Below are 25,613 nucleotides of genomic sequence, written 5' to 3'. Positions count from 1 at the left end.
CACAAAACCACAACAAAAATCAAATAAAATGAGAAATCACAAACTAGAAGAAAGTATTTGTTTTTGAGACAGGGTTCAGCTAGATACCCCTAGCTGGCCTGAAACTGCCTATGTAGAACAGGTTAGCCTTGAACTCACAAAGATTCACCTGCCTCTGCTTCCTGAGTGCTAGGATTAACGGCTTGCACCACCACAATGTCTTGTGAAAGGAAGAAGTTGTAAGTTTGGTAACTGACAAAAGATTTCTACCCAGAATATATAAAGAGTTCCCATTAGCCAACAAGAAAAGAACTTGAGGAAAGAATATGAAAAGGACTTAGGAAGTCACACAAGAGGAAGCACCTCAGCTAATAAACATGGAAAGTGCTCAACTTCATTACCCACCAAGAAAGATGAGGTTGTGTCCCACGAAAAACTATTTACCCCTTGATTAGGAAACACTGTAAAAAGCTACAGTAGGTATTGTTGAGAACAGGGTTGCTTATCCCATATTCCACAGTCAGAGTTCTGATTTGGCATTATCCGATATAATTAATCATAAACAGATATTATCCCCACTGCCCATGCTTAGGTATCAACTCCACCTTAGAGAAACTCTCCAGTCTGAGCCTTGCTGACACACACAATGATGTCCTCAGTGGTGCAATCTTTGTCAGCCAGGAGACAAAACATCCTTACACTGGAGTCGATGGTCAAAAGCATGCTCATCAGTTCTGGAAGACACGACAGTGAAGCTCAGAGAAATACATAGCAAGTCAGTAGTCACATGCGGGGACAGACCGACGGATGAACAGACAGATGGGCAGACAGACGTACATCTAATAAACACTGGTGTCTAATATATTGTAGCAGGGTACAGATACACGCGTCCAAGTCACAAAGAAAAACAAGAAATCATCTACACTCACCAAATTAACACTCTGTACTGCAAACGTGTCTAATTAAAATAATTTAAAGGTTTTAAAAGAAGGAATGATAAAGTAGAAATCTGGAATCATGGATTTTTAGGGGGAAGATGATGAGATTGAGTTGAGCACAGGAGATATAATAGTGATCACATCACGTCTATTCAGCCATTAGAAACCACGAATTCATGAAATTCTTAGACAAATGGATGGAGCTGGAGAACATCATACTAAGTGAGGTAACCCAGACTCAAAAGGTGAATCATGGTATGTACTCACTGATAAGTGGATATTAGCATAGAAACTTTGAATACCCAAGACATAATCCACATATTAAATGATGTCCAAGAAGAACGGAGGAGTGGCCTCTGGTTCTGGAAAGACTCAGTGCAGCAGTATAGGGGAATTCCAGAACAGGGAAGCGAGAAGGGGTAGATGGGAGAACAGGGGAAGGGAAGTGGGCTTTTGGGACTTTCGGGGAGTGGGGAGCCAGAAAAGGGGAAATCATTTGAAATGTAAATAAAGAATGTATCGAATAAAAAAAAAATAGTGATCACATTGGCAGTACACTCTTTTGCTTAACCCGGATTGGTCCTGTACTCGCTGTGTTCCACACATTTACTGACAGTCTGGGAAGTCTATATGTCTACCTGACAATTAAAATCCCAAATATATAAAGCTGTACCGAAGCCCAGGTGTACTGAACACCTAATAAATACCAGTCACTGTCCCAAGGGTTGGAGCTGATGTCTCCAGGCAGACGTAATTAGAGATACAGCCTGTCTGGCCAGAGAGGGCTCTTGGGCAGGGAACTGTGGAAGGGGTGTGGTTTGGAGAATGATGTGGAGAAAGACTCTCACTTGGCCAATGATAAGTAACTTCCGGAAAGCCTTGCTGGGCAGTTCCAACCACTAGGTAAACAAAGTCCCAGGATGCTTCAATCACCTTGGCATTCTCTTCTGGTGGAAAACAAAATCAAAGGGATGTTTTGATGTTTTTTTTTTAAAGACAAATAGATTTTATTAAAGTCTATGAGTGAAAATAATTTGTTTTTACATCTGTTTCTATCCACTTCCAGCCTGCAGGCCATACCTTACGGAGACAGGAGACTGCCCGGCAAGGCCACCTCTCCTCTCTTGTCCGTGCCCACCCTCTCCAGTTCCCTGCCACTGACCATGTTTACCAAACTTGACTGTGCACGAAAAGTGCAATAAGAGTGTTCCGGGTCACAAATGGGTTAGGCAGTGGCCCCAGGAAGGAAGAAGAGAAAAAGAAAACGCCACATTGCAAGGGCTGCTGCGGCCGCTCCCGGCTACAGTTACCTGCTCCATCAGCCATGGTGACATCTGAAGAATTATTAGCCTGGCCCCGTGGCTGAAGAGCCGCATCTCAGGTCAAGGCGAGCCACGCCTGCCATCTGGTCCTGGCTCCAGGCTCCTGAGTTGATAGCTTAGCAATGGTCCTTCCAGTAGCTCTGCCTCTGCATACTGCACCATAACTGACAGGAGAGCACAGCTAGAAACGTACTCCATAGTCTCCTCACCCAGAGACACCCTGAGGCAAGGAGCAATTCCCGATAAAAGTTTAGCACTCAGACCTCAAAGCACACGGCTACTTCGCTTCCCATTAAATAATACCAGGGGAAAAAACTGCAAGTAATTCCAGAAAGAATAACTAGATGTAAGATAGTTAATTTTCAGGACAAGAAATGACATGGCCTGAATATATATTGTGTGCTGCAGTGGGTGAGGTGTGGAAATCCTCAGCTTACATTAACAGTTAAGTGGATAAAGGCTGTGTATCGATGGGGGCTGGAGGAGGAAAGCCAGGTCAGAGTTCTCTGGTATGAAGTTGCCAGGTGTGTAATAATGTACACTTTGAAAGCGGTTCCTATGTGTGTCTGATGAATGCATGTGCACCATTTGCATGCAGTACCTACAGAGGCCAGAAGAGGGCATCGGCCCTCCTGGAATTTGAGTTACAGGTCTTATTAACCACCCAATCCCAGGATCTGGGTCCCAGTGTTGAGCCATCTCTCCAGTCGGGCAGTGCACACTTTCGATGAGAACAATCAATGTGGGAATTAAAGTTCAGTATACAAAAGAAAGCCTTCCAAGTCTGTGATCACAGCTCTCCCAGTCAGCATAGTTCGTTAACTTTTCATAGAACATATAGATTGCGATGTGGTCAGTAGCTTACAAAGGAACAGTTTAAGGAGACGGGATGAGTAGGCTTTGAAACTGTAGGGGGAAAAATGATATGAAAACAAATTATTTCACTCAGCCATCACTAGGCAGCCAAGCAGGGTGGGTAAACCTGCAGGTTATAGCCGGGACTCCAAGGTTTAGATCTTACTAGCTTTAGGCAAATCACATCTCAGCATCTTTATCTGCAAGAAGCATAATAAAATAAGTCTCATATTTTATAGGAATTAGCTAAATTAATATATATATGTAATTACACAATTATATATTTAAATATATAAAATATATTTAAATAATATAAATAAATGTTTGTATTATATAATTTATTTTGCATATAAATTATATAAATATATTAATTATGTGAATATATAAAATATAAATCTTTGCCCAGGAAGTAAACAATGTTTTGTAGAATCTGATAACAGCTTTCAATAAAATTTCATGGAATAAAGTTGTATAATTTAAAGTTTTGAAAGGTCACCCCTTTTCCACATCTATCCCATCAGGATATTCCTGGGGTACCACTACCCACCAAACCCCGTCAGCCTCACATTACTCTTTCTAAAGGGTCATACATTGTCCTCACATTTACCCAAGGAGGGCATCCCTTCCTGGTGGCTTCATTCCTATTTGTGTGTTTGAGAAAGAAAACTGCTCATCCAATCAAACAAAACATTTTCTTTTTAAAAAACAATATTAAGCTACATGATGATGAAATCATCCTTTAAATAATTCCTAAGGACCACATTTCATTAACAAATATAGATTCTGTTAGCAAACTGAGAAGTATGGGCAGTTAGATATCTTTGAAGAGAAAAATGTGTTTTGCTTTAAAAAAAAAGAAAAGAAAAAATACAAACCAAGTTAACTTGGTGTAATCATCTGTTTGCACAAGTGCACACACACACACACACACACATACACCAGAGGTATACACTGAGTATCTGCCTCAGTTTTCATCCACCTAAGCAGTTTTGAAGCAGTGTCTCTCTGAACTGGGGGCTCACCAATTGAACTGGACTGGCTGACCAGTGACCAGCGGAATTCTCTGTCCTTATCCCCGAGAGGTGTACACCCACCGCCATGCCTGATTTGTATGTGGGTAATGGCGCTCTGAACCCCAATCCTCATGCTAGGGTGGTAAACCCTCGTTCCCACTAAGCCAAGTTCCTGGCTTCCGGCTTCTCTGTTTCCTCTGAGATTTCTGTTCCTGCAGAAATGCTTCTCAGTTATGCAGCAGTAGGCTCTGAGCATCAAACATCCGATTTGGGGGGAACCTGAGTTTGAAGCACTCTAGTTTATTTTTCTTGGTAGCTGTGCAGGGGGGCGGGGGTGGTGGAACTTTCATTTTCTCCTTTCCCTAATAAAGTGGATGCTGATTTTAGACAGCATGAATCCAACTACTTGTTTTTTTAATTAATAAAGAAATATTTGGTAATGTTATACTAACAGAGATACAAGAAAAAAGTAAACAATGAAACATTAACTTTTATACAATTTGATGAAAATGCTCATTTCCTAGATGTTTACATTTTTATTTATTTGTTTGTCTGTTTTTGTTTGTTTATCTGTTTTGGATACAAGGTTTCTCTGTGTAGCCCAGATTGTTCTGGAACTGACTCTATAGATCAGGCTGGCCTTGAACTCAGAAGTCTGCCTGCCTCTGCCTCCTGATTTTTCTTATTGTTTGGTTTTGAAGCTAACTTAGAAGTTTCAGACAGACTATCTGGAAACTCCAAAGTGACATTTAACATTTACTGACTTACACACAGTGTCTTTTGTATGGTAATGTAATGGTCTTGAAGCCTACCAGAATCAAAATAAACATTTTCAACCCCAGTGACAAATATCTGGGAATAGGCACATACATAATTTAACTTCTAAATAAGTTTCCCTAGACAATAGCCTGATGTACAGGGTCAGTTTGTGTAAACCAAGAGAAGCCCTGTAACCCACAGCATCCTTCTTACCAGTGCCCCACTTAGAAAAAATGGTGCAGACACTTAGATCTTGACAAAGAAAATAGAAAATTTGGGCTTATAACCCTACTGTTACAAAATTGTGATGAGAACATTCATTAGAACTCATTATAGCATTGGTAGCAAGAAGTATGGCTTTCATTTTAAAATTGAGAAGTCAGAAGTTTGAAGACAGGAGAAAGCTCAGTAGTCAAGGACACTGGATGCTCAGATGAGATTGGCGTTCAAATCCCAGCACCCAGAACCTCCCATAACTCCCTCTCCATGGGACCCAGTGACATCCTAGGGCACCTCCACACACATGTGCATACAATCGCAAAGGCACACATAAGTACACGGGTGACTGTGCATGAGCACACGCGCGCTCGCGTGTGCACACACACACACAGACACACACACACACACAGAGAGAGAGAGAGAGAGAGAGAGAGAGAGAGAGAGAGAGAACCTTAAAAATTCAGTCTCAAAGATGGTTTGAGTTTAAACAAGAGTTCCTTAGGATTACAGGGCAGGAGCTAGATACATGTTTTTAAACATCCAATCCACGGCTTAACATGAGATCACTGTGTCTAATTTTTTTTCTTGGGAAGAACGTAATAATCCCACCCTTAAACAGAAATAATTGATTAGTGACTTTTATGCTATACACATTCACATCCGGGTCTATTCAAAGCAGAAGTGTGTGTGTACTCGGCTCTGAAGCACTAAATGATACATTGTTCCCAGGGAGAAAGGATCCTAATTTCCACCTGATACAAGTGACAATATGACTCCAGAGGGACCAATGAAGGGGAGCAAAGACCAATGGTGTCTAAGTACTGAAGGCGTTTATAGATTAACCCTGACAGAAGGCAATACATCTCTTCCCAGGAGGCCTCGACATAGTGAGCTGAGAAGTGGGGTCCTTATTTATGAGCACACTGGATCTTTCCCATTGTAATAAATCCATTTGTAACTTTAAGTGAAACATTTTGTTTTACAGGAAGCTGACCATGCCAGCAAATAATTCAATCCACTCTGCTATGTGCCCAGCCCACTTGTTTATATTCCACACCCCAACCCACACCCGAGGTTTATCTTGTTCTGACATCACAATGGGAAAACAGCGTCCATCTATAAAAAGCACTTTGCACTCTAAAACCTCCATGGGCCATGTGAGGGGAGATGAATCAGAGGAAGGACTCGCAGCAAGACCACAGAGCTGGCTCTTTCTTCTGGCTGTTTCATAGATGATAGCCTCCCGCATCAAACTTCATTCGAAGCCGATGGGTTAGAAAATAATATATTTTCCAATAGTAAATAATATAAACAATCTATTATAATAGTTTTTAGTGCGACATGCCTAGATTTTTATGTAGGTTCTGGGGATTCAAAATCAGCCCCTCGCGTTTGTGCAGGTAACATTCTCACTCACCAAGCCACCCGTTACCCTCCATTCTGAAATTATATTGGGTTTTTCTGGTCTCTGGTTTTGGTAATAAACAGCCTTGGACGTCAGCCTGTGCCTATTCGCTTACAAAATACAATGCCCGCTTCATCCAGTTCTGCAATTAAGCCCACACTGTGCACACTTGTGCACACTCTGTGTGTGACGAACAACACACTGTATTTTCAACCAGGGCCCAAGAGCCTCCAGCCCTGAGACAGAACGCTCTTAGATTCCACTGTTGGCAAGGTCCTGTTAGCGTGTGCTTGAAATCACACTGGGATTTAATATTATCTTAAGCAAAATACAAACAAAAGGTAAAATGCACAAAATAATCGTACCATATACCTCAAAGCCACCCGTACAAGGAAACAAGCAGGTCTCCCCAGCAGCACAACGCCTAGTGTCACTGTCCTAGGAAGCCAGAGGCTGCAACTGAACAAGGAGAGGAGTTGGGCTTTCTCTGACCCCAAATGTATGCATTTCTGCAGAAAAACAAAACAGAATGAAAAAGAAACAGAAACAAACAAAAGAACCTCAACAACTGAAAACGAAAATTATGAACTGTGAAAAGGAAAAAAAAACTCTCATTTTATCTCCCTTTAACAAATTTTCTTCAGATATGGAAAAGCCTTGTAGCGATCAGAACGATGAAGGTTTTTTGTACTGACTTCACATTTCCAACATGCAATTTGCTTTCCCAGGCACAGGAAAGAAGGCACAACTGCCAGTGGCTAATGACTTCCTGTTCTGTAGACCCTGTGCTGTCCACCTTAGAGTCAAAATTGTAAGATACAGGCTTCATCCCCACTCTAGAGATGAGAAAATTGAGGGTCATGAAGGTTAAGTAACTTGCCAAGGTCATACATGCTAAAGGGGCTGGATTCAGAATCTCAAAGCCACTTTGATCCCAAGTGTATTTTCAAAGCCATTTGCCCATCAACCTATGGCCACAAATGTGAATATTTCAAAATATACCAAAAGCCAGAAAAACAGGATCCATCGAAGTGCTTTGAACTGTTCTCAGGTTTGCACTAAAAATCGCTCTCTACACACACTTTCCACTTTACCCGACGAATCAATTTCTACCTACCTTGGTCTTAATAAAAGTAATCAAATCCCATCATCCCCTCTGTCTATACTAAAAAGAGACAGTTGAAAAGTCAGAAGACTAATTCGATGGGGCAGTCCTGCCGTTTTCACACTGAAAGATAATTGCTCACAACCGAATTCTCTCTGGACCTCGACTCCGATAATTCAAGCCAGAGCAGCTCTCCTGTCAGACTCTCTCAAAGGGCGAGGGCATCCTGTCTCCTCACAGATAATTACCGATGAGTTACTGCCTCTTCCTCGGATTTCTCTCCTTCACTTTCACCTCTTATAAAAGAAGAAACTTTAAAGATTAGGGATTTTTCCCTCCTTCTTCCTATTCTTTTTCTCCCCCCTCTAAAGCTGGGTACACCAACTGGCATGGGCTGTATTAAAATTAGGGGAAAGCTCAGTCAAAAAGCCTTTCGGAAAGCAGACTTTCTTGTTAATATGCACCGACATGAAAGGCTTTCTTTTCATCGTATACAACTACAGTGTGTGTAAATTGCAGGGGGCTCATTGGCATAAATCTCGCTGCGACCTCTGAGGTAAACTGGATTTACATTACTTTCTGACAAGAATTAAATGAAGGCCTTGTGGATATATGAACAGCCTTCTAGGCTGCAACAGATGGGCATGAATGTGTTCCCTAGGAAAACTATCAGTAACATCTGTGTCCTCCGAATTCTGGTGGTCTCAGCCAATTAACAGGGGGTGGGGGAAGGTGGGGGGTTGGGAGGCCACCGCACAGCCCCCAAGCCAAAACCCAGGCAGAAGTGTTTGTGTTTGGAGATGGGATCAGGCTGGCCTGCGGCCTCGAGGTTAGCACTTCATTGTCACTATTGAAAATGGGGAATGTGGCTTACAAGCTATTTGTATACCACAGTGAGGATAATATGATTTTTCTCATTTGACCGGAGGAGATGGCCCTCTCTTGCAGCTGATATCATATTTCGGTGCAATCTCTTTGAGAGTGTTTACTTTTGTCTCCTCGGAGGCAGGCTGATGGTGTTGCTGTCTGCCAGCTTCTGCCCTCATTTACATGTCACCGAGCAGGTGAACTCTGCGGTGGCAATGCAGAGACCCCTCCTTAAAATAACGTGCTTCTTTAGACCAGGCTATCTTCCTCCTCCTTTCACCGATTTCATAAGGAAAGCAAAACCAAGGTTCCCCGGTTTAACCGACATCAAGAGAAATCACATCAGAGTCCTTCCATCATCATTATCATCATTATCAGAGGGACCGATGAGTGGGTGTTTGTGACACAAAGCTGTAGATCCTGAATGCTGTTGTCCCGCTGACAGCTGTCCCTCTGAGCAGACCTCAGAGGTCAATCTCTTGTGTCTGCAAGAGGGAGAAAGAACGCTGGAGAAACCAGAGAGAAGCCACGGTTCCTCTTCAGCCCTTTTCCTTGCCTTCATATCTCAGTTTACTTGTCCAAAGCTTGCAGGGAAGGAGTCTGGGGTTGACGAGCTAAAGGAATTGGGTCTGAAGACCAGTGCGCGCACTTGCTCAGCATTAGCGTTAGCCGCAAACAGGAGAGGCTGTTCAGGAGCCTAAGTCCTGTGCCTTCTGGCCCCTCATTAACAACACAGCTTGAAATCCCAGGCTTCCAAATCTGAATTCTGGTTGTACTATTGACTGTGTGTGAGACATGGAAACGTTACTTAGGCTTCTGAACCTCAATTTCCTTATGGATAAACCTGAGCTAACCACAGTATCTCCCTTTCAGACAGGATGAACTGACATAGCGCAGGGAAATGGTGTCTGGTACCACAGACAAAGCTACGGGAACCCTGGAACATGGGGGCAGCGCTGAAAGCACAATTCAAACTTGGCAAGACAAATTCAGGGAAGTGATTTTCCAAAAGAATCCATTTTATTACTTTTAGAAGCCTAAAGACATGTTTTAACAATTCAGGATAAACATGGTTTTTATCATTTGTCTATTTCATGTATAGGATTGCTGTTTTCATGCACACCAGAAGAGGGCACCAGATCTCATTACAGAGGGTTGTGAGCAACCATGTGGGTGCTGAGAATTGAACTCCGGACCTCTAGAAAAGCATCCACTGCTCAGAACCACTGAGCCATCTCTCCAGCCCCTTGTTTTAATATGTTTACATACTAGGGATGTAATTTAGCAGATATGAGATCCCAGGATTGACCTCCAGCAATAAGAGAATTATATAATTTCCTTAATGCCAAACTTGCCAAAATTACATTCGTTCCTAACCATCAAAACTACCTAGGTCTTCTGAAACTAACTATAAGGAACAGTGTACTTGGGACAAGAAAACTGGGATTAAGCTGTTTGAACTTTTCTTCACTGCAGGCATGAACACTGGTCCTGTGCTTAGTTGGAAATTGATTGTTTTATGGGAAGTCTTTGAAGTGAAGGGTTGGTTGTGATACTTCTCCTGGAACCTATTTTTCCCTTCATTCTAAATGTTGTTTAAAACATTGATTTCATGTAACTCTAACTCAGAACAGCAAGAGCGAAAGGAAATTCAGAGAGGCAAAGCCTCCGGAAAGAGGGCCTGCTCCCCAGGTAAAAAACGTTCCCCACACTAAAGCTTCTGCTCTCCTCCCCTCTAATATTTTATGTTTTGATTTTTTTGTATTATGAAAATTCAAAATATACAGTAAAGTTCAAAGAATACTGAAGTCTAATTATCCTGTGCATAACATTTTGTTACATGTGTTTATTTATATATGTATGCACACGTGTGTGTAGATTTGAACTATTTGAAAGCAAATTAAAAATACCACAAAATGTTCTTCTTAAACCATTCCAAATATTTCTTTTATGAATAAAATGACGATTTTTTTGCATTAAATGTGTTTTCATTCCTTCTTTGAGAATTTCATACACAGTATTTTGACCACATCAGCCCCTAGCTCCTCGCGGAGCCCCTCCCAAGTCAGCCTTGATATCAAGGCTATCTTAAAGTACATTTTTCATGTGTTTACAAAGAGATTTTTATCCTCCTGTTTCCTGCCTTGTCTAATCTTCTATCCGTCTGTGCAATTACATGAACTTCAGCAAGCTAACCTTCAGCTCAGGGGAAGAGCATTCCTGGTGGAAGCCAAATTCTTCTTCTACAAAGGAGCCTCCCCATCCCTGCCCAGTCCCTGTGAACCGGCTTTCCAGATCATGGGCACAGCGGGGCGTGGGGCAAGATGACTGTGGGCACAAGGTCGGCCTAGAATTTTATTTTCCTTATCGAGCTGCAATATCAAACATTGTTCTGGCTCATCTGCTGGGGCTGGTGTCACTAAGAGCCCTGGCCAGCATGAGCCGGGCTCTGTGGCTGAGGGACTCAGAAGACAGTCGAAACAAAAGCACCTGTTGTTTCGTTCTTATAATGACCTAAGAAGTGGCCAGTTGGCGGCAGCCCCACAGTTCTCCTTAGGCTTTTCCCAACACTACATCTCATACATCCTTACTGGACGTAAAAGGAGAATAATGGGGGAGAAGATCAATAAATTTAAAGGCTCTTTAAGGAAAGACATAATGAATTTGGTACAGCACATATTTTTAGATCAAAGATGCCTTTGAAGTGGCAATGCCCTGACCCTCGGCAAGCACTTCCTCTCCTCTCTTTCTCGCCCACAGTGCTTGTTGTCAAATAAAATGGAAGTTAAGGAAATTATCTTTATCTGAAAATGGCCAAAAGAAGCCATCACCTAGTGACAGCCTTGTCACGAGCGACAATTGAGGAAACTGTCAGGAAGGGACGGTCTAACAAGCAGAGGAACGGGTTTGCTGTGGGCACTAATCTGGCCGTGCAGCCCCCACACAACAATCCCAGTCAGCTTGCTGTGTGAAACAGCTACGGCTTTGTCAGTGCTAACAGGGAGTGGAGAGTGTGGTCTTTCATGAATCTGTGTCATGGTCCCTCTATGTCCACAGACAAACCCTTCAAAACTTTGATACACACACATACACACACACACACACACACACACACACCATTTCTAACCAACAAAAAGCCAAGGGAGTCTAAACTCCTCAGTCAAGGGCAGCAAAATGATCACAGCTAATGAAAGCTCGCACATGAGAAATTGAGACAGAGGCACTGGCTCCATGTGTTCCCTGGGTCTGTATTTCCCAGCCATTGCGAGGAAGTTTTGAGGGTGGTGGGGTGGGGGTGGGGGATGTTTCAATCTTTGGGAGCCATGTGCATGGATAGAAAGATGATGTCCGTGGTGGCTACGTGGCTTGTAATCACACTCTGGCAATGAATTCACCTCGGCCATGCCAAATGGGTCCTGAAACTGAAACACCAAATTGAAAGAAGCCCACATGTCCTCAGCCAAGCACGTAGCCAGCCACCTTTAAGAAACTGCAAATCTCTAATCTGAAAGAGTAGAGACACGATTTGGGAAGTTAGGATGTGGCACATCCCAACACTGAGCACAGGAACACCGGGGCAGGCAAAAGGGAGACTCATGAAAAAATTCTAAAGTGAAGTTGGACAAGAATGTGCTCTCTGTTAGCCTTTGTGTTCCTATTTTTTAAAAAAATCCATGTTACAGCAATTACTTTCTGCAAGGATAAATTATTTGACACTCAACCCTGTGGGCAGATAGATGTAGTTTTTTGTTTTTTTTTAATGACTGTCTATAAACAGGCTTTGATTTTCGGCTTACACTGGAATTGAATTTATCTTAAGACTGAACATATATTTATCTTCGTCTTTTATCTAAGCAGCTAAATAAGGGAGGGAAGCTAGTCTTTCTGATATGATAAAGTTTGGTTTCCCACTGTGGGAGGGACAAAGCTGAGTTTGGAGGGGATTTGATATTACGAAATGTTTGCCTTACACATTACCATTTCATTAGCATATTGGGCTCTACATGAAATCCAGCTTTGAATGCTCTCAGCACGCTGGGCTAATCCTCTTTAAAGAGCTACAGGCGATATTACATGTGGCCACAGCAGCGGCCGCGCCTTCGCTGCCTCACTTTGAAGGCCATGAACAGAGTCCTCTTGTGCGGCTGTCTGTACGGCCTCATAAACCGCTGCTTTCTGTGCTGTGAGACCCTTCTGTTTGCTTCAAGGAGAATTACGAGGCTGAAATCCACGCCACATTCTGAAGGCTGCGCAGCACTTGAAGGGGAGACATTATGCTGCCTTCGCTTCTCCCTAAGTGTCCATCCACGCTCTTTTCAACTAAGATTAAAATGAACTAGATCCAAGTATTTTGGGCCCTTTGATTAGGATCAAGTGCTAACCACATCTTCTAACCAGGGAATCTGTTCCTGAATAAGCAGGAGAGCCAGGCTTGGTGACGTCACCGGCCTCTCTCCCCGAACTCCCGTCTTTATTGGATAGCGTTAGGCCTTTATGCAGTTTGTAGGTAGCTCACTTTCCCACAAGACAGCACAGCTGACAACAGCCAGGTAAGTAATCAGCAGAGAAATAACGCAGGAATCAGACGCCAACAAACAGAACAAGCTAGACATTGTACAGTGTTGCAGAAAATACACGAATTTCTTTGTTTGGTCTTTTGTTTCTTGAGATGAAAGCAAAGACAGAAGGTTGGTAAGATGGATGAGCAGAGGTGGATGATACCAAAGCTGAGGACCAGAGAGGAAGGGGAAAACAGATTCTCACAAGAGTCCTCTGACCTCCACATGGGCACATGCACATGAGCATGAACACATGTACACACACATACATACACACACCACATACACATCCCTCATATACACATACACATACCACACACAACCGTACACTACACACACACTACATACCTTACATATACACACACACACTACATACACACCATACACATCAGACACACCACACATACTTCACATACATACACACCATATAAACCACACACACACACACACACATCCCTCATATACAAATACACACACAATGTACACACATATACCATACACTACACACACACTACACACATACCTTACATATACACACTATACACATACACTTCCCACAACACCTCACACATATACATATACACATATACACATTATAACACACACAGAAATTCACAAGATGCTCCCTTAATATTTAGACTGTATAAAAACAAGTCAGTCCTACATCATAAATAAGGCTGGTCATGTTTTCCTTATTTTTGATAACTAACTTATAAACATACCATTGGTTATAAAATTATTGGCTTGCAAACACTCTGAAGCTAATAGAAAAGAAACTGGGGAAGACCCTTGAGGACATCGGTACAGGGGGAAAGTTTCTGAACAGATCACCAATAGCTTATGCTCTAAGATCAAGAATTGACAAATGGGACCTCATAAAATTACAAAGTTTCTGTAAGGCAAAGGACACCATCAAAAGGACAAATCGGCAACCAACAAATTGGGAAAAGATCTTCACCAACCCTACATCAGATAGAGGGCTAATATCCAATATATACAAAGAACTCAAGAAGTTAGACTCCAGAAAACCAAATAACCCTATTAAAAATAGGGTACAGAGTTAAACAAAGAATTTTCACCTGAAGAATTTCGGATGGCTGAGAAGCATCTTAAAAAATGCTCTACTTCATTAGTCATTAGGGAAATGCAAATCAAAACAGCCCTGAGATTTCACCTTACACCAGTCAGAATGGCTAAGATTAAAAATTCAGGAGACAGCAGGTGTTGGCGAGGATGTGGAGAAAGAGGAACACTCCTCCACTGCTGGTGGGGTTGCAAATTGGTACAACCACTCTGGAAATCAGTCTGGCAGTTCCTCAGAAAATTGGGCATGTCACTTCCGAAAGATCCTGCTATACCACTCCTGGGCATATACCCAGAGGATTCCCCAGCATGTAATAAGGATACATGCTCCACTATGTTCATAGCAGCCCTATTTATAATAGCCAGAAGCTGGAAAGAACCCAGGTATCCCTCAACAGAAGAATGGATGCAAAAAAAATGTGGTATATATACACAATGGAGTACTATTCAGCCATTAGAAACAATGAATTCATGAAATTCTTAGGCAAATGGATGGAACTGGAGAACATCATACTAAGTGAGGTAACCCAGACTCAAAAGATGAGTCATAGTATGCACTCACTAATAAGTGGATATTAACCTAGAAAACTGGAATACCAAAAACATAATCCACACATCAAATGAGGTACAAGAAGAACAGAGGAGTGGCCCCTTGTTCTGGAAAGACTCAGTGTAGCAGTATAGGACAAAACCAGAACAGGGAAGTGGGAAGGGGTGGGTGGGAGATCAGGGGATGGGTGGGAAAGGGGCTTATGGGACTTTCGGGGAGTGGGGGGGGGCCAGAAAAGGGGAAATAATTTGAAATGTAAATAAAAAATATATCTATATGATATGAATAAAAAAAAGGAGTTAAAAAATTATTGGCTTGCAATTTTGAAAATTACTACGTAAAAACTGATACCAAAGATCTGTTACACTAATCACTGAGGTCTACAGCAGGCCTTAGTTCTAGGACAGCCAGGGCGTACACACACTCAGACACACACACACACACATGTATATGTGTATGTGATGTGCATGTGTATATGTGCTAGGGAGCACAGGAAAGTGGTCGGGACTAAGATTAAACAGAGCCACAGTCAGGCATACATTTGTCATCCACTCTGCTGAGGTGACCATGAGGCAGGAGAGCATTAATAACTATGTGACTAATCTTTGAGCCCACCTCTCGCCTTGAGAAATGCACCAGAAACCCAGCGTGGGCATGGAAGCTGCCTCGCACAGACGCACAGACGTCTCCTCTCTAGTAGACGTAATCACTTCCTGCAGTGACCCATTCCAGAGGCTTCTATGACAGAGTCCCAGACAGCCAGGCACTTTCCCTACTGGGGTCCCCCCCCCAGTCTGGGCTGCTCAGAAGCTATCAGCCAGCTTTTCCAAGGGTGGTCCAGGTCTCTCAGGCTTCGACCTGAGGATGTGTTTCTGTCAATTTCCTCACATGTAGCACAAGAAATGAATAGTTGAGCATCTATTCAAGAAAAGTTAAAAAAAAAAAAAGGACTTGGAGGATAGTTATATTTAACAATGAAAATAGACATAAAATAGTTCATTAATCAAAATTATTTTTAAAGTATATCCCTACAATGTTAATATAAATATATGTGTATATATGTGTGTATTTGTGTTTAAAATACGGAAGTAATGAACTTTACTAAAATTAATGCTATAGCAGGCTTAAGGAAAATTTTATGAGTTCACAAGGGGAAAACATCTGGACTCATGTGTAAAAGCATTATGACATTAATAGGGAACTAAAATTTTATAATCAAGTCAGTTGGAAATCTCAATACCCCCTAGGCACATCCTATCATTCTTTAATACATTTCTGAACTAAACACGGCAACCAAACTATAGTCAGATGAAAAGTCATAGCTTCGTGGTCTTTAGTAGGGAAAGTGAAGAAGTTTAAAATCAGCCTTCATTACAAAGCAGTAGAACCACAGGCAACAGCCAGGGGCATGAATGGACACACAATCCCAAAATAACAACATAAAACAAAAGACAAGCAAAACTACCACAACAGTGGGCCCTCCCACAGCAGTTAATGCAATCAAGATAACCCTCAACATGGATGTTCAGAGGTCCTTTGTAGCCTGTCAAATGGACAGTGAACACCCACCATCACTGGTGTCTGTGATAACTTAGGTTGCACTTAGCAGTGACCCACACTTAAGGAAGTCAAGATGCCAGAAATTTAGTATCATATGGAACACACACACACACACACACACACACACACAAGACCAGATGTGAGAATGGATGTGTTTTCTAGAATGGTCTGCTCTTTCAGCTCTTTCTTTACTAGTGAACTTCATTACCATTCCTTAAATCCCCACCATCACCATAAAGCAAAATGGCAGCCGGGCCTTTAAATCTGGAATGGACGAAAGCTGTTACTGTAATACACCGCAGACAGACTCTCTTTGGAATTGAAAGGCTATCAAAGAGGTAGGAGCCAGGAGACTGCCCAAGACAGACGAAGACAAGGCTGTGCAGGGTCAGAGTCAGGCCAGTCAACAGAATGGTTTGACTGACTGGGATCTTCTGCCTCAGCGTAAACGTAAGGGCAGCCAGTGTTCACGCTTTCTTGCTCGTGCAGTGGTGTGTGGTTTCCAATGTGACTGCTGGTTGCTCTCCATTTTTCTCATCAAGGCCAGGTCTCTCAGTTGAACTCAGAGCTCACCCATTCTGCTAGTCCAGCTAGTAAGCTTGCTCTTCTGCCTTGTCTCTATCTTCTGAGAGCTGGGTTTATGGGTTGCCCACCGTGCTATTGATGTGAAGTCTGTTTATGAGGATCTCTCCTCCACTTACTGAAGTACATTTTAATAGTGTGTGCCATGTTAATTCCTCTATACCAGTTCCTCCATAACTACTAACTACATAAATAAATAAATAAGCCTTGCCCTTAGCGAGACCGTCCATCAGTCACCTAGCAGCTCGTCCACGCGATAGCTTGTTTAACTAATCTTTTTTCAGTACTTGCCATAGGTAGACACTGCAGTCCTGCCCTGCACGTATGTGTGTGTCCTTGTGTCCTTGGCTGTTATAGTCACGCCAGACACCCCACTGTCCACTCTAGGGCCACTACTTGGGGGTGACATGGACATTAATTCTATTTGGATTGTCAGTAAGAGTTGGATCCTTAAAAATTCCTCTCATCTGCCTCCCCTTCCGGTCTGTCTTTCACTGATGGCATTTTCAATTCCAATCTTTTTTTTTTAATATCTATTTCATTTGAATCTGTGTATGTATGTGTGTGTCAGTGTAGGTGCCTGTGGAAGCCAGAGGCATCACATCTCCTGGTGCTGGAGTTACAGGTTGTTGTGTGCTGTCTAAAGTGGGCGCTGAGAACGGATGTTGGGTCATTTGTAAGGTCTGTGCATGCTCTTAACTGTGGAACTTTCTCTCCAGTCCCCCAAATCCATTCTGACATAGCATCATTTCCAAGTTTTTTCTGGTAGTTTCTAGGTTTGCTGTATCATAGGTGAACTGTAGCCTCATGATTTAAAAGCTATCTGCAAACCAAAACCGCCTCATGCTGAGAGTTAAGGATTCTACTTGGAAGACATAATACTTACAAATTTAGGAAAGGACAATGCTATCAGCAAGCAACCATGAAGGTTGCTGGAGTCATGTTGGAAAATAGTCACCAAGCACCCAGTTCTACCTCAGCCTCTTGAGCATCTGATGAGTAAAAATAAAGGAATTAGATTAAACGCACCCTACTTACCTTGTTTTTTTTCTATTTCTGGGGAATAATATTATCTAATATTGGGTATATCCATAAGCAGTTGGCTTGTGTTTCCCCTTCTGAGTGGATTTTCACCTCATTCCCTCTCTTACTGTATACAAGCCCGAGGATTTATTCTTCCACCCACATAGCATTTTCCAGGGTCCATGCCAGACAGCGCAGAGGAGACAGATAACTAAGGCTGCTGTGTGGATTCCAGAAGCATGTTGGTGGGGAGCCCAGTATGTGTGTGTGAATGTGTGAGTGTCTGGGGGTGGTGATAACTACAGCCCTGTGATAAATGGCCGGGCAGACGGACCATGCCCGCCTCGCGATGTCCCTTCACCTGACCCACAAGCCAAGAGGCTCTTTGGAAACAGTGACCCTGATTCGTAATGCAGTGAAAGGTCACCCATCTATCATGTTGGGGGACTTGCTGGGCTTTCCTAGCTGAAAGGACCAGCAAAACATCTCAGGCCACCTCACGGACACGCACAGTCTGCAAAGTCATGCCGGCTCCCCCCCCCCCCCCCGCCCCTCACAAACTCACAAATATTTCTTTGTGGCCTGGGGTGGTAAAAAATTCTACCTTTCTCCAAGGTAGAATTTTTTAAGTGAGAAAAATGTTTCTCAAGTAGAACAAATAGATTGTTTGAGAGCGTTAAAGACATAAATCCCTTAGGAGTGCTGAATGCCCAGTGTGTCGCTGAGGAAATCTCTGTAAGCCAGAAAAAAAAAAAAAAAAACCTGATGCTAATAAAAGATGGTAATTGGTCTCTAAAGGGTTACCTTGGGGAGTCGGAAGAACAAATATTCACTAGCAGCCCCAAAGCAAGCTCCGGCGTACATAATTATTTATCTAGATAGAGAGGCACAGACACCGTGGACACAGCTTAGATTTGGGTTATACAGTACAAGTATGTTCATTTATTGGAGAGGCTGCTGCCAAAGCTGCTTATGGTCTCTGCTTGACTTATTCTGTAGCCAGTGTGGACTCTCAGCCAGATCCCCCCTCCTAGCCCCTCAACAGTGTGTGCCACAGAGTAAAATCACGTCCCCAGACAGATGAATGGTCCCTTCAGAGAAGGTTCCCTCGTGCCCTAAGGAATCCTTTTGTTGTAGAACCACAATCCCACAATCATACTTTACTAATGCACCAGTTTTATTTAGTACCTTTTCTCCTTCCTCTTTCTTCCTTTCCTTCCCTCTTTCTTTCTTTCCTTCTTTCTTCTTTCTTTCTTTCTCTTTCTTTCTTTCTTTCTTTCTTTCTTTCTTTCTTTCTTTCTTTCTTTCTTTCTTTCTTTCTTTCTTTCTTTCTTTCTTTTCTCTCTGCTTCTCTTCCTTCCTTCCTTCCTTCCTTCCTTCCTTCCTTCCTTCCTTCCTTCCTTCCTTCCTTCCTTCCTTCCTTTCTTTCTTTCTTTCTTTCTTTCTTTCTTTCTTTCTTTCTTTCTTTCTTTCTTTCTTTCTTTCTTTCTGTCTTTCTTTCTTCTTTTTCTTTTCTTTTATCTTTTTTGCAAAACACAAAGCCCAGCCTTCTCCAGGAGGCTAGCACTGCTCAGCGGTTCCATTACCCAAGCCAAGCTCGCCATCTACAGGCTATACGGTTTACAGCTGGCTCTTCAGGTCTACTGAAGATGGAACCTCGGAGTTTACAAGTGGCTTCTTCCGTGGAAAATTTATTCTTCCTTATTTACTTATTTGCCCACGACTAATGAGTGTGGGGCTTGTAGCCACTGCCTCGTTAGACATGTACGGTGCCCTCGTCTTATTCCTTACTGTTCAGAGGGTTCCATCAGAATGGCAGTCGGGAGGAGGCGGAGCCATAAGATGCGGTGCTGCATTTCTCAACTTCAGTCAATTTACCTTTCTTTTGACTAACAGAAAAGTCTTCTCTTCATTAATGCTTGATCACAAAAGCATCGACAACTTACATAATACTCCCTGCTCCCCAGTACTGAGTACTCCACTTTTAACGCGGGACTAAGAAACTTCCGGCATTATCTGATTGGGCACTGTAAAGTAAATCTGTGCAGTACTGTTATTCGCAGTTACCAGAGGTCTGGTGGCTTGACCACAGTCCGAGGCTGTGGAGTTGGTTTTAGAACCTACATGTGAGAAGCCTCTTAATTGCCTTTAAGTAGTTTATCCGTTTCTCCAGACCTATGGTGATGTCCACAGCGCTTTAACCAAAATCCCCCCTCTTTTTCAAGTTTACCTTTGACCTTCAGGGCGGGGGAGTTGTCCTCCCGCTCCATGAGCAAAATAAGAATGATTCCTCACCTCACACAAGAACTGAGCAGAAAGGCAAAACCTGCGACGTCCCCTGCACTACCACAAACTGCTCGCCGGCCTGCCAGACGCCTAGCACCTAGCGGAAGCCTGCCTGGCCCTTCTTTCCAGAGCTCAGGGTGGCAAATGCCTCCTGACCAGGACTGATTCTTTCTGTAGGAACTAAACGAAGCCACGTTCGATCAACAGTGCCTGCATCTATGTGCACAGACACCCTGTCTGCAAAAGAACCCTCACATTAGGATTTAGGTTACAGTTTTCTCAGGGCTTGGCTTTAGCCCTGGCCATTAGGTTTTATTTTAGGCCATAATTCCTTTATGTATGCATACACACATATACATAAATTTACATGTATAAACACTAACATATACATATACACATACACATACATATGCACATGCACATGCACATACACATACACACACAAACACACATACACATATACATATTGTGTGTGTGTTTTAAGTTAGACTTTGTGTCAAAAGGATAAGATTCACAAAGGTAAAACAGAGGCATACCCACCTCTGTAACTCAGTGATTTCAAGACATCGTACTAAGATTTCTGGTTTCCAAGAGTGTACCTGGAAATTAGGAGATTGTAGGATGGGGCTCTCAAGTTCTTAGGTTTAATTTGTAACTAGCTCCCTGACTCAGGCCCTCAACAAACAGCGACTCAGGCACAGGGTCCATAACTCAGACAGAAAGACTCATCAAATTCATGGGTTCAACACCTTCTAGAGTTAGTTACTCTATTCAATCAGAAATAGTAACCTAAACACACCTCAGTGACAAAGACAGACACTACCTCAGAGTAAAAGGTTGGAAAACAATTTTCCAAGCAAATGGTCCCAAGAAACAAGCTGGAGTAGCCATTCTAATATCAAATAAAATGGACTTTCAACCAAAAGTCATCAAAAAAGATAAGGGAGGAGACACGTCATATGCATCAAAGGAAAAATCTACCAAGATGAACTCTCTATTCTGAATATCTATGCTCCAAATGCAAGGGCACCCACATTCATACGAGAAGCTTTACTGAAGCTCACAGCACACATCACACCCCACACAATAATAGAGGGAGACTTCAATACCTCTTTCTCGGCAATGGACAGATCAGGGAAACACAGTCTAAACAGAGACATGGTGGAACCAACAGAAGTTATGAACCAAATGGATCTAACAGATATTTATAGAACATTTCATCCTAAAGCAAAACAATATACCTTCTTCTCAGCAACTCATGGTGCCTTCTTTAGAGAAGAATATTGGAATTGACCATATAATTGTTCACAAAACAGGCCTCAACCGATACAGAAATAGTAACCCAAGGCACGGAGCAAGCTCAGTAGCAGGGAGGAGCACAGCAGACATGAAAATGGGCCGATGTGTGGGTCACCTCTGGGAAGGTGATCCTGGGTACTCTAAGAAAATAAACTGGACCTGAACAAGCTACAGGGAGAAAGCCAATAATCAATGTTCCTCCATGGTCTCCACTTCAGTTCCTGCCCGTGAGTTCCTGCCACCCTGACTTCCCTTTATGACAAACTGTGACACTGATGTGTAAGCCAAATAAATCCTTTTCTTCCCAAGTTACTCTTGATCCTCATGTTTGTCTCAGCAATAGAAACCAAACTAGGAAATAGAAAAAAAAAACAAAGGTGTCAACTTTACTGATATAAGGTAGTTCTTAAAGGTTTCTATATCTTCTACTCTGTAGTCTGCCTAATATACACATTATATTTGGATGGATATATATCCATACAAATATGTGTATGTGAGAGAGAAAGGAGGAGAGAGGGAGGGAGAGAGGGGCGGGGAGAAAGAGAGAGAGAGAGAGAGAGAGAGAGAGAGAGAGAGAGAGAGAGAGAGAGAGAGAGAGAGAGAGTGTTACCCACTGGATGTCCTGGACCTAGCTCTGTATATCAGGCTGGCCTTGAACTCACAGATATCCTCCAGCTCTGCCTCCCTAGCACTGGGATTAAAGGTACACACCACCACTGCCCAGCAAGAACACCAATTCTTAAAAATTAAAGTCTGTGGGGAAAGATCTTTACCAATCCTACATCCAATAGAGGGCTTATACCCAATATATTCAAAGAACTCAAGAAGTTAGACTCCAAATAACCCTATCAAAAATGGGGAACAGAGCTAAACAGAGAATTCTCAACTGAGGAAACTCAGATGACTGAGAAGCACCTAAGGAAATGCTCAACATCCTTAGTCATGAGGGAAATGCAAATCAAAACAACCCTGAGATCCCACCTTACACCAGTCAGAATGGCCAAGATGAAAAACTCAGGTGACAGCAGATGCTGGCAAGGATGTGGTGAAAGAGGAACACTCCTCCATTGCTGGAGGGATTGCAAGCTGTTATATCCCCTCTGGAAATCAGCCTGGCAGTTCCTCAAAATATTGGATGTAGTACTACCTGGGGGCCCAGCTATACCACTCCTGGGCACATACCCAGAAGAATCTCCAACATGTAATAAGGACACATGCTCCACTATGTTCATAGCAACCTTATTAATAATAGCCAGAAGCTGGAAACAACTCAGATGTCCTTCAACAGAGGAATGGATACAGAAAATGTGGTATATTTACATGATGGAATATTACTCGCTATTAAAACAATGACTTCATGAAATTCACAGGCAAATGGATAGAACTTGAAAATACCATCCTGAGTGAGGTAACCCAGTCACCAAAGAACACACACAGAATGCACTCACTGATAAGTGGATATTAGCCCAAAAGTAATACCCAAAATTCAGTTCATAGCCCATATGAAGCCCAAGAAGAAAGACCAAAGTGTGGATGCTTCGGTGCTTCTTAGAAGGGGGAAAATACTCACAGAAGGAAATATGGAGACAAAGTTTGGAGCAGAGACTGAAGGAAAGGCTATCCAGAGACTGTCCCAACTGGGGATCCACCCCATATACAGTTGCTAAACCCCGGATGCTATTGTGGATTCAGGGACATGTACTTGCTGACAGGAGCCTGATATGGCTGTCTCCTGAGAGGCTCTGCCAGAGCCTGAAAAAAACAGAAGCTGATCCTCGCAGCCAATCATTGGGCTGAGTGTGGGGTCCCCAGTGGAGGATTTGGAGAAGGAGCTGAGGGGGTTTTCAGCCCCATGGAGGGAGCAACAGTGTCAACCGGTCAGATCCCCCACACCCCCAGAGCTCCAAGGGACTGGACCACCAATCAAAGAGTACACATGGAGGGACCCATGGCACTGGCCACATTTGTGGCACAGGATGGCCTTGTTGAACATCAGTGGGAGGAGCGGCCCTTGGGCCTGAGGGTGTTCAATGCCCAAGTGTAGGGGAATGCCAGGGCAGGAAGACAGGAGTGGGTGGGTGGGTGGGGGAGCACCCTCATAGAGGCAGGGAGGGGGATGGGGTAGGGTTTCCGAAGGGGAGACCTGGAAAGGGGAAAACATCTGAAATATAAATAAAGAAAATATCCAATAAAAAACAAGAAAGGAGACAAAGGAAGGTAATATTAGGTGGTTGGGGGATGGATTGCGGTAAGGTACGCATGAATCATGAAAGGGAATATAAAGCTACCTGGCTTTCTAGTTTAAATTCTGTCGTAGGTTTTTTTTTTCTTTATTGTAGATAAGCATAAAAATGTAATGGACAGAGAGAGTGTAAAACCCGAAGGGAAGTTCCCAGGATGGGTGTTCTAACTAGGGAGACGTTCGAGATGCACCGAGTGTCAAGACTGGGCAAGTATGAACTCAAGTGGCTTCCTTGATTTAGCTATTTCAAAAATAAAGTCAAACCAGATAATCCAGAGATATGAAATGCAAAGCCATTTCCACTAACTGGTTTACCTATTCAAGTGCACATGTGCTTGTATATGTAAACTATGGGCCACTATGGCCGCGTGTGTCCTGTGAGTAGTACTTGAATAATTGTGTTTATAAATAGTTCAGTTCCAATTGTATATGTAATAAATTCTCACGAAATTTAAAAAAAAAATTAAAGTCTGTGGCAACTCTCCTCTACCAATGTAAATTAACAAAAATTTTCTGGACATTTGTTATGCACTCCATCCGGAGTGGTTATAAGGCTGAAAAAAGGCATTAGAACTTTCAGGACTCGGGCTTCACAGATGGCTGAATGTGTGTGTGAGGACGGAGAGATCTCCTGACACGAGGCTACTCCTTACGCTGTTCTAAAGACCAGTGGAGGCTCTACACAGAAGAGCAGGAAGACGCCGGTAAGTGATGGGTGTCAGCTGACCCTGGGGAGCAAGGCGGCAGTGCAGAGATGCACAGCAGGCTCAGGAGTCCGGATGGTGTTGCAGGAGGGCAGAGGTGCCAGATTCTACAGACCATGTCAGCTGTCCCTGGTTCAGCCTTAGTCCCTTGGAAGTTCCCACAGCAGTGTGAAGATTGCGGAAGTGTTTCATAGAAGAAGACAGGAATCGTGAAGTAAACTAATGAGAGATTCATTTGGGAGTCATCCACATGGGGAAGACTCCTCAGTCTTCACTACAGGCAAAGATAAACTGAGAACTGCCGAGGATGTAGCACAGATGCTGAACACTTGAATAGCATGAGTAAGGTCCTAGATTCAGTCCTTGGTATTGGGCAGGGGGAGATAAACTATGAAAGAGAGCAGATTTGGAGAGGATGGTTCTACTCAAAGACGAGAGACTATGAAAGCAGACTCAAGAACAAGGTCTAGAAACGGGGAATACTAAAAACCACCAACTGCAGGAGACAGGATGCTGTGTGTAGACAGGATGCTGTGTGTAGACAGGATGCTGTGTGTAGGCAGGATGCTGTGTGTAGAGAGGATGCTGTGTGTAGACAGGATGCTGTGTGTAGACAGGATGCTGTGTGTAGCAATAAGCTGAATAGAAACCCAGAAGGAAGCAGGTAGTCCAGGCAACGGAAGCTGAGCAGCCATTGCCCTGAAAGCAGACTGGAAGATGCTGGTGGGTAAATGCCAAAGAAGAAAATGGGGCAAGAACACTCACAGGCACTATTTCCAGAACCACTTCTGTTGAGAGAAGGAAGAGGGGGAGGTGAAAGAAGAGGAGAAAAAGAAGTAGAAAAATAGAAGAAGTTAATTTATTTTGTCTTCAGACACACCAGAGGGCATCAGATCTCATTACAGATGGTTGTGAGCCACCATGTAGTTGCTGGGATTTGAACTCAGAACCTTTGTAAGAGCAGGCAGTGCTCTTAACCACTGAGCCATCTCACCAGCCCCCGGGACTTTGGATTTTTAAAACACTTTGAATTTCAAAAGATATTGGATATTTTAAAAGGATTGAACTTTTAATATGTAAAGACTGGGACTTTTAAAGTTTTTTAGATCTTGGGGATGAATAAAAAAGTAAGGATTGAGGCTTAATAGTGATGTGTTTATGTGTCAGGTTGAGGACAGGTCAATCATACTGGCTGGTTTTGTGTGTCAACCTGTGTGTGTGTGACACAGGCTGGAGCTATCACGTAGAAAAGAGCCTTAGTTG

The 25,613-nt window shown here is 42.9% G+C and overlaps 1 protein-coding gene across 4 annotated transcripts in view; it reads right to left on the bottom strand.

The window, feature by feature from the left end:
• The window catches only part of Alpk1 (alpha kinase 1), a 103,590-nt gene that overhangs the window by 63,907 nt on the left and 14,070 nt on the right, over positions 1-25,613 (bottom strand). Inside the window, exon 3 of one of the 4 annotated variants that reach the window (XM_052179268.1) lies at positions 17,683-17,788. The exons of 2 other annotated variants lie outside the window; for them this stretch is intronic. The gene's annotated coding sequence lies outside the window, so the exon portion shown is untranslated. Of the gene's footprint in view, positions 1-584; positions 698-17,682; positions 17,789-25,613 lie in introns of those variants that run through there. One more of the 4 variants, XM_052179269.1, reaches the window with a different exon arrangement.

The sequence above is a fragment of the Apodemus sylvaticus genome, chromosome 4 (genome assembly GCF_947179515.1).
Source record: "Apodemus sylvaticus chromosome 4, mApoSyl1.1, whole genome shotgun sequence".
Classification (NCBI taxonomy): domain Eukaryota; kingdom Metazoa; phylum Chordata; class Mammalia; order Rodentia; family Muridae; genus Apodemus; species Apodemus sylvaticus.
This window is presented reverse-complemented; position numbering and strand designations above follow the sequence as displayed.